Below are 7534 nucleotides of genomic sequence, written 5' to 3' on the forward strand. Positions count from 1 at the left end.
CCGGCGGCAGGAAGGAGCCGGGACGGCCGGAGCTACGGTCAAAGCCCTCCTGAGGAGTTTGGGAACGCGGCGGGCGCTGGACCAGCCCTGCGTCGACTCCATTAAAAGTTTGTTACGCCGGGCAGCAGCGGGCAGCCTCGCCCAGGGGAAACGAGCCCCTTCCGCTCATGGCGGCGCTTCATTCGTACTCACAGTGGCTGCACAGTCCCCAGCCTTTACAGCCGCTCCAGGGAGGAAACATGCTCTGCGGAGAAGTCCCGTGAAACAAACATAGTGCAGACTGTCAAGTAGTGGCTTTCACACGCTCCTACTTCCACAAGCGCTGGCTTATACAAAGCAGTTCCATCCACCCACATACATTGTATTTATGCACACCTTTGAGACTTCAATTAGTGATACACTCTGTGTAGAGTGAAAAAATGTTCCGTGGAGGTTGTGTCATACAGCAAATACGTATAGGCACCAAACCATCATCAAACTCACTACTTTACATTCTGGAAGCAGTATTCCGTAAAATGCGTGTGGAATAGAAAACTAAGGATGCACTACTAGAAGAGCGGTGCACTAAAAAAGAACGTCATACTCACAGATGTAGTTCGGTAATTTTTAAGAGGAGTGAGGAGCTCAAAAAAGAAAAAAAGCAAAGGCAAAACAAAACAAACCTCTACGACCTTGGAACCTAAAATGGTTTCACAACACGTGATCATACTAGCCATCTGTCGTTTGAGGAAAGGGTTTAAAATACAGGTCCCAAATGCAAAACGAATTTAAGAGCAGGCTGATTTCACTGCACAGAGGAGGTTAGAGTTGCCTCGATGCTTCTAGTTAAGAAACATTACTTTTTTCTTAGTTCTACCTTTACCCAATGCAAAATTACTGGCTTTCAATAAAGAGATGCAAGACTATGGTTTTGTTTAGTGATCCTGTAAGTAAATTGATTTTCGGCCTTTACCTGGAACCTATTGATGTGTTAGTAGCTTTTAGGTATTACTTCTGAAGAACAAACACACTCTGAATGTGCTCTCTAAAGCCAGTAGACAAGTGGTGCTACAGAAAGCGAAGATAAAATAGACTGGGCCTAGTGATGAGATGTACAAGCTTGATTTGAGATACGGCTGAGGCCTGTGTTGTGTTTCATGAAGGCTTACAAGTTTATCTGTATCTAACCACCTGACTCAGTTACTGAAGAGCTACTGAAAACAGGTTACAAATTTTAAAATACATAATTTGAATACAAAAAGTGAGAAGATTTTTTTTTTCCTGTGAGTATTCTGGTATCAGAGCTACTAATTAGCTTGTTTAAACTTCAAGAGTAAAATGGACAGCTAAACCAGTTTGAGTTTTGCATACTATTGCGCGAGTCTAAAAGTCTCATTTGGTGACTAACTGATCTGTTAGACAAAGAGGAAGAAACAGTACTGTGAGAGCTCAAAATACTTGGAGGCTCTGTGGAGTTCTTTACAACATAAAAAAAAGTTTGTCCTGAGAACCAGAAAAAGTGAAGAATATGGCCAGGGTAAGGAAGTGACACCAAGAAACTATTTGGAAATAATTTAACTTTATATCCAAATAGAAACTAAGAGTTGAAATTAAATTAAATGCGTTTCTAACTTAAAGCCTGGGCTACATAAGTTTCTTAAACAGTAATTTAGAGAATTTTGCAGTATAGGGATAGTAATTGGATGTCATTTGAAAGCTCTCACACACCCTATACGCCCTGGGCTAGCTTCGTATTTCCAACAGTATTTTCAGTCTTTGTAGAATCCCCACACAGAGTAATCTAAAACACTGCAGATTCATGGTCATGATGGAATTTCAGATGACTAACAGAGGATTAATTAAACTAATTTATGTGCTGCCTATCCTATCTTGGGTATCAGCAGAAGGCTATAAATCTAATAAAACCTTTTACTTAGATGATGATGGAAAACAAACACTGTTATGTTCAAGAACAGCAGAGATGGGCCAATTTTTCTGCACTAACTTACTTCAGATACTTTTGAAAGTTTCACACCTTGTAACTTAATAAGCTTGGCAATTAACATGTTAAGCTTTGTAATTTCTGTTTTCATCTGGCTTACCTCAAATATGCAAGTACCAGGACAGAGCAAATAAAAGCCAAATCCCATCTACGTTTGGCAGTAGGTAAGTTTAATTTTCAAAGAGGGCGGAATTCAACAGGCATCTTACGCTTTTTGTGGAGTTCTATTATTGATAGTTGCCATCTCCCTTCACAAAAAAACCCCAAAGCAAAACCCAACCACACAAAACCCTTCACAAAAAAGCAGCACACAAAACACTCCACTTTGGCATTTGCCTCCATGAGAACAGCAGCGGGAGGTAAGCAGCCATCTTACAACTTTAGCTTTTCCATCTTAAAAACTCTTCTGGGAAAGCCAAAGTGAGTCCTACAGCTTCCTATTGCATCCCATTACTCCCCCCGGCAAGAGAAACTGGCAGCTTTGCTATTTATAATAAAGTCAGAAAGCACTGAAAAACACAGCTCAAATACACCAAAGCTGGAGATGCGAGAGAGAAAAGTATAACAATAGAAGGAACATGTAAGAAGGACAGAACAGTTATTTGGATACATCACATCTTAATACACTCTAGAACCCTCCCAGTTCTCTTTTTGAGGTTCTGCACTGAGATCTCTGTGGGGAGAACAACACAGACTTTTCAAAATGAGCTGTAGCCTAGTAGGGAGCCTTTCACATAATTCAGTCTTGAGGCAGCCATTAAAACATTTTAAACTGTTTCCGTTTCTTCCAAAAGAAAATGGAGGCAACACAGTAGGAAAATGGAAGGTTTCCTACGCAGCAGATACTCTGGGGGGAGATGAAGGCAGTCATATCCTTCCAGAAGCTGTCAGGAAGGTTTCTCAGTGCTGCCTCATGGACAAAAACTAGCATTTGACAGCAGTATCAGCTTAAAGTTACGCTGCAAACAGACTCCAAAAGGACCAGAGCACTAGGTTTCCTTGATATCAAGTACATGAATTAACGGCATAATGCATCCTCGCTCCACTCCTTTTCCCACAAAAGGAGAATAAGCTCAATAACCCATTGCCCCGCTTTGCCCAAGAAGCAAACAGTAACTCACAGGAAGGCTCTCCCCATTACTCCACATACCCAGACCGCTTCCCTCAGAACCATGAAAGCCAGTGACCCCTCAGTCCACTCAGCATCTTCTCCTTTGCCTCTTCCCGGTTCTTCTGTGTCTCAGCCTAGTCACTATTTGCCTCCCAAGTTCTCTCCAGCTTCCTATAGTACTTCCTTCCTTGCCTCTTGTCCAGGTGGGAAGGGATGGGGGAGAAGAGGATGTCCTGCTGCTCTTGCTGGACTCACAGCTGCTGCAGTGCTTTCATGTCCCAATTAGTGCCACTTAAAATGCTAAACATTTCAGTGTGTTTTGCTTTTTCTTTCCAAAATGTCAGTCTCCTCCTGTTCCTGTCCTTCAAGCGTCACGCATGGGTGAGAGCACTCAGGGCTTTGCCATTTCGCTTCACTGGGGCTAGAATTTCCCCCTTGCTATTTGCATAGCAAAGATGAAGGGAGGTTAAAGAGACACATTAAGTAACTAATTACCATGCTTTAGTCAACGTCTCTGAAACAGCTCTGAAAATAGTCATTTATAGATTAGTATCGCTACTAATGCGTGCTGGAGGAAGTTCAGCAACACCACCAGAGGCAGCACGGGAGTGGGCAAAAACAGCTGGGTTGCACTGAGAGCTGCAGAGGCTGGACCAGAGCAGACCATAAAGCAGAACGTACAGGGGTGAGGAGGGAGGGGAGATCTGCAGCACAGTGTACAGGGAAGTGTGATTTCTGCCAAGAGTATGGCTTTTCTTAGTGAGGTGTTTCCAATGGATAGTGTACTGCTTATTCCTGACACTGAACCCTGAGAAGAAGGACTGAAAGGGATTCAAATAGGGGATCTTTATACAGTTTTGGATCATATTTTTCAGTATGTGCATCATATTGTAGCTGTCTCCTCATACAAGGTGTTCAAACTAAGGCATTAAGTTTAGTGACTGAAAGGTTAAAACAAGCACCACTGGACAGAACAAAAGAACCCTTATAGGAGTCAGCAAAGGGCCAGTTCTCCGTGATAAAAAGAGTTCCCTGGATCGTGGCACTCATGAATCAGACCCAGGCAGCTAGCAGAAAAAGTTGCGCTACTCCACCTTCTCTCTGGCCTGCACACCCATCTGTTGCAATCATGTGAGAGGCAGCATCGTCTCTGCAATGTAAAAGCCTCCGGAAAGACTAGTTTTACTCGATGAACCAACAGTAGTCATTCACCTACGGCTAAATTCTCAGCGGTTGTTCTGTGCAGTTTTTTTCCCTAGGTGATCAGCCTGCAAGTCTACTGGAAAAACCTGTGGTGAAATACTAGTGGGAAAAGCACAAAGTAGCTTTCACCTTGTTATAATTGTCAAGGTCAGAACTTTATTCTGCCATGCAGTTTATTTCAGCAAGCTCTGCTGAGAAAGTAACCACCTGTGCTGTTTCCCATGAAGATTTTACAACGTGCCAAGGTGTTTCAGGAAAAAAACCCTCATTTGCAGTGAGGATGCAGCCTAACTTTAAAAGCGGCAAGGAAAGTCTAGGTTCTCCTTTCAGGTAAAGTTTCCATTTTTTATTATGGAATAAAAGGGGGCTGACTCTCTCAAATGCCTGAGATCTGTTGCAGCCTTACCAGAGGACCAGATTCAATACCAACCTTAACCTCTCCCTGAAGTTTTTTTTTAATTCTTCTTTTAAGAACTTATTGTTTCACATTATTATTGAATTTATGTCTGTCTTCATGACGGCAGCCGAGGAAAAGCTACCAAAATGCACAAACATAGTGCCTGTTGGGGAAAGAAAAACATGGGAATTCAACAAGCAATTGGTGTTTTAAATTGTTCTTATAAAGAATTAATTGGTGGGACTGTCATTGTCCTATCCTATTCCTCCTCCAGCAATAGGGTAGCAGCCATTTCTGTTGCTTATTTTGCTAATTTGCTTCCTTCACCAGTTAAAAAGGGCACGTCCGTGACCAACACTTATACATTATGTTCCTTTGTCCTCTTAGTTTTGATTATGAGGTTTGTGTGTGGCTCTTATATGCAGATGCTATAATCACTTGCTTCCCTTCTGAGTTTTTATTTACAAGATTTTTGTTTTCACCTTGTATTTCCCAAGTACTTGTTTCTACCTTTTAGAAAGAGTAGAACTTGGCCAGTAACTAAGCACTTCTACAGCAGTTACAAAACATTAAACCATAGCAATATCAGGTCAAACAACTAAGCTGCTGCACTGAGACCGGTATGTCTGGCCTTTGAGGGTTGTGCACGATGGTACAAAGAACAGCAACATAAACTACAATTGGAAGAGAAAATCTATGGAGAATTAAAACTTGTGGGACTAAGGAGGACTGGATGGACGTGTCCCTGAACGTCATGGCAGAATTAATGTACTATCTAGCAGATTAAGCTGATAAAATAAAATTTTAAATAAATAATTAAATTAAGATTTCCTCATGGGAAGGTAGGAGGCAACAAAATATCAGTTAGTGACTTCATTAGTTTCCTGCCAGAATACAGCCCTGAACAAATTACTTTGACCTTTATTCAAATTACAATGCAGCACCACGAAGAAAGCCGCAATGTCTTCTGCCTGTTGCACAAGACCCTGGCACGTCCAGGGCCGTACATTGTGCCAGTTCTGCAATCCTGTCCGCCTTTAACAAGGTTCACTGTGTGCAATGTAACCATGTTCTGTGAAATGGTCAAAGATCCTCCTACAGCATGCAATAGAGAGCCCGTTAACGAGCGGTGGCAGAGTACTTCAGAAATGTGTTTAAAGAAGATAACAAAAGGCAAAAAACAACCTGTGTATTGACTGGTTCTTTAGACATATCAAACAAATGACTCGTTACTGGATCTAGCCACATGTAAGGGCAACAGAACAGGCAGTGCATTTACTGTCCAAAAGCACATTATTATCCTAATAACACATTGGCCTGCAGCAGCCTCCTTATGCTATAGTTTTCTACTGGATGTGCGATCTTGAATTTCTGAGATAAACGTTTACTGTGCAGCACAGTCATTTCTTGGTAAACATTTGAAAGAGATTGGAGGAATGTATTGATGCAAGAGCTTAGGCTCAAACTAAGATGCTTCAACTAACTCAAAATGTCTCCCTGATGGTTTTCATAAAGAATAAGTCTTTTACCATACCTGGGGGAAAACAAAACCTAGCTCCCCTTTTATCTTTTGATGTATGGTATCACGTGGCATGAACATTATGTAGTAACCACAGGTGTCTACCCTGGTGCTTTTTTGTGCCTTTCAGATAGCAAATACCTGAGCATACCTGAAAGCATATTTCAATCAAAATACCTTTGCTGATCACCTGTCTAGCAAACACATAGCAGACGAACCACAGTTCATTAAAACAGAAAAAATCATTCCGTGCTCTACTTCAGCTCAATCCTAAGCAGTCTTGTTCAGCACAGTGCTGTGTCTTCTAATGCAAGGTATAGGAAGCAAGATCCAGATCTTCAGAGAAACATCCATATAGTAAAGTACGAGTGCATAAAACTAATGACACATGATTATATAGATTCTTTATATTCTTTGGAAGTAATTTAGATTTAAGACTGGAGGAAAAACATGTCTGACATCAGTAAGACCGTACTGCTTATTTCCAGAGGTGGGTACCTACAGACACCAAAAGTGGAGCTTCCACTAGTTTTCCTCCCTGAATGCTTTCTCACTCTTGCAGAGAGCTGCTCTGTGGCTGACAGGTCCTTCCTGTCCCATTCAGTTCCCAGACTCTCTGTAGTTGTCAGCACAGGTGCCAAAAAAATTGAAGATTCAGGTCTTTTGGCTTGATTTTCCATCTTCTCCCTGCCCCCCTCCTCCCCAAAATGGAAGATTGGGCAAGGGCTGAGTAATCATACAGGCACTGCTACCTGGCTTCACCTTTGCATCAAATCATCGCTTTGGTCATTATCAGCTTGGACTAGATACAGGCATGCTGCAGAGAAAAAAAATTCAGAATTCTTTCTCAATCCATTGAATTATCCACCAACAGTTATCAGTAGCTGAGACAGGAGAAAACATATTTGAAAGAGCTTTGATTGCAGTTCCTCATTTTTGTTGGATGCACGCAACAAGAAAAGCTTCTATAGGTACGTCGGGGATAAGAGGAAGACTAGGGAAAATGTGGGCCCTCTCTGGAATGAAACAGGAGACCTGGTTACCCGGGACATGGAGAAGGCAGAGGTACTCAATGACTTTTTTGCCTCAGTCTTCACCAGCAAGTGCTCAAACCACACCACCCAAGCCGCAGAAGGCAAAGGCAGGGACTGGGAGAATGAAGAGCCACCCACTGTAGGAGAAGATCAGGTTCGAGACCATCTAAGGCACCTGAAGGTGCACAAGCCCATGGGACCCGATGAGATCCATCCACAGGTCCTGAAGGAACTGGCGGATGAAGTTGCTAAGCCACTATCCATCATATTTGAGAAGTCGTGGCAGTCC

At 42.3% G+C, this 7534-nt stretch overlaps 1 protein-coding gene across 3 annotated transcripts in view; it reads right to left on the minus strand.

Moving 5' to 3' along the window:
- The window catches only part of WAPL (WAPL cohesin release factor), a 155345-nt gene that overhangs the window by 76098 nt on the left and 71713 nt on the right, over window positions 1-7534 (minus strand). Inside the window, exon 1 of one of the 3 annotated variants that reach the window (XM_009272408.2) lies at window positions 193-212. The exons of the other annotated variants lie outside the window; for them this stretch is intronic. The gene's annotated coding sequence lies outside the window, so the exon portion shown is untranslated. Of the gene's footprint in view, window positions 1-192; window positions 213-7534 lie in introns of those variants that run through there. 3 annotated transcript variants of the gene reach the window in all.

This window comes from Aptenodytes forsteri, unplaced genomic scaffold (genome assembly GCF_000699145.1).
Source record: "Aptenodytes forsteri isolate BGI_AS27 unplaced genomic scaffold, ASM69914v1 Scaffold106, whole genome shotgun sequence".
NCBI classification, from domain to species: domain Eukaryota; kingdom Metazoa; phylum Chordata; class Aves; order Sphenisciformes; family Spheniscidae; genus Aptenodytes; species Aptenodytes forsteri.